Raw genomic sequence first — 1,973 nt, 5'->3', positions numbered from 1 at the left:
GTTCCAGCCACCGTTCAGTCCCGGAAGGGGGTCCTTCTGACGCACATAAACGTGCTATCCCTCGACACACCCCTTCCGTTCCCACAGTCACTTCCGCGGGGCCACGTTCTGTGCAGAGCTTACGCTAGAACAGCTTCCCATTGCACTTCGCTGACCCTGTGGCCAGGCCCCTGGCCGCTGCCCACGAGTCAATAAAGACTCAAACGCGGGGCAAACAGCATGCTGTAAACGGCACGTGAGCCATTTTATCTTTACCTTTTTCAAACAGTGGCCTTTCCGAGCAGGTGTCACCTGTTTACCTTGTAGCTGCCACCTGTAAAGCAGGCAAATCTTCGTTGGTCCACAGAGAGCTGTTTGCGGGGCACTTCCCGGGAGGCCCAAGTGGCCGTAGGATTTAGTGGCTCCTCAGGCGTCCCCGCAGTTGGCTCGTGGGCAAGCGAGCACGCCTGCCACGAGCGCTCCCTGCCTCCCCCGGCCGCACGGTCCTGTAGAAGCCGGGTCCTGTTCGCCGTGGCACGGGACGTTTCTCCGCCGTCGCTCAAGCAATGCGCGGTATTCCGGGACTGCTTTACACCCTCCTGTCGTAAGAGCAGCCTCAGCACCCAACAGCAAGCTCGTTGTCTCTCAAAGGGTTGCAAACTGCTGGTCCCAAAGCCCAGCTGTCGATGACAGATGTCGCCCACTGGCTTTGGCCGTGAGCCCCCTCCACGCTGGGCTACGGTACAGAGACCGTCTATGCTAGCACTTCCAGCTAGGTCCTCATAGTGCGCTGCCTAAAGCCGGCGTCTCTGTGTCCGTCGGACGTGCCACACTGTCCCAGGCTGGTGGCCTGTGTGGATCAGGCAGTCTCACGCTTCTGATTGGCACGTTCCCTCAGTATCGACCGCAGGTGCATTTATGTGTCTCTCGTTTGACGGCACTAACTGGCTAGGGGAAGCATTCCTAACTCAGGCACGAGATTTATTTTCGTAATAAAGGTACAGGAGAGCCAACCACGTCGCATAGAATCTGCTCGAACATTCCAATTTTCATCCAAACTTTCACCTTAACTCTCATCGACCGTTGCAACCCTAACCGCCCCCCGCCCCCGCCCCCCAAAATCTAACTGCAGTCCCTGTTAAGACTTTATCAACAGGTTTTGGAAATACAACGCGTGGACGCCCCAGAGTCCTAGACCCCGACCGTCTGACCGACACGTGTGCGCGCGGCCTTGGGTCTCCAGCTGGGGTCGGGCCAGGGGACCAGGGGCCTTTGCAGCTTCTCTCGACTGCGCTGTAGGATGGATCATCGCCTCGGTGCTCGCGGTACACGGAAGCGCGAACGCCGACTTCAGCAATGCCGGCTTCTCTAGAAATGGGCCGTTTCGTGAAGCTTTTGAAACGGGATAGGTGCCAGTCACGTGTTACGTTCTCTCAGTTCTTTCTTGCTCTTGTTGTTTTGCTGTCTTAAGCCTGAGAGGATCCTGCCGAAAGGCTAAGCCGTAAGCGAGATGCAGATTCTGTGTGGGGTGGGGTGGGGTGGGGTCTGACCTTCCTACGACCCCACCCCTGGGACCCCATAGCAGCCCCGTGATATCGGGCGGGCGCAGCCGCAGCCGCGCTCCACCCCAGACCCACCCCAGACGAGACAGCCCCGAGGCCGTTTCCCAGAAGACACTCCCAGCCTCGGCTTCTCAGGACACAGAAGGCCGGGAGGGGCCTGAGATAACACAGCGTAAGCGCTTTCTGGGGGTTTGGGGCCCACAGACAGGTGGCCAGGAAAGAGGGCTCTGCTGCCCAGTGCGGTGGCCAGGACCACCCCGTGACGGAGCTGGCGCCCAGGGCCGGACAGCGAGGCCCTGGGCCCTGAGCGTGAGGGGCCTGGCGCGGCCGCGTGGACGGCGAGTTTCACACCGAGCGTGCGCCAACGCGGGTCGCGGGCTGGCGTGGCCGGCCGTGCCCAGGGCATCCCGTGACATGAGGAGCCGAGAGGTG

At 60.5% G+C, this 1,973-nt stretch overlaps 1 protein-coding gene across 1 annotated transcript in view; it reads right to left on the bottom strand.

Moving 5' to 3' along the window:
* The window catches only part of LOC105296410 (Fc receptor-like protein 3), a 47,878-nt gene that overhangs the window by 4,339 nt on the left and 41,566 nt on the right, over positions 1-1,973 (bottom strand). The window lies entirely within an intron of this gene.

The sequence above is a fragment of the Pteropus vampyrus genome, unplaced genomic scaffold, assembly GCF_000151845.1.
Source record: "Pteropus vampyrus isolate Shadow unplaced genomic scaffold, Pvam_2.0 Scaffold124, whole genome shotgun sequence".
Lineage (NCBI taxonomy): Eukaryota > Metazoa > Chordata > Mammalia > Chiroptera > Pteropodidae > Pteropus > Pteropus vampyrus.
Note: the sequence above shows the minus strand (reverse complement) of the source record. Positions and strands in the feature narration are given on the sequence as shown.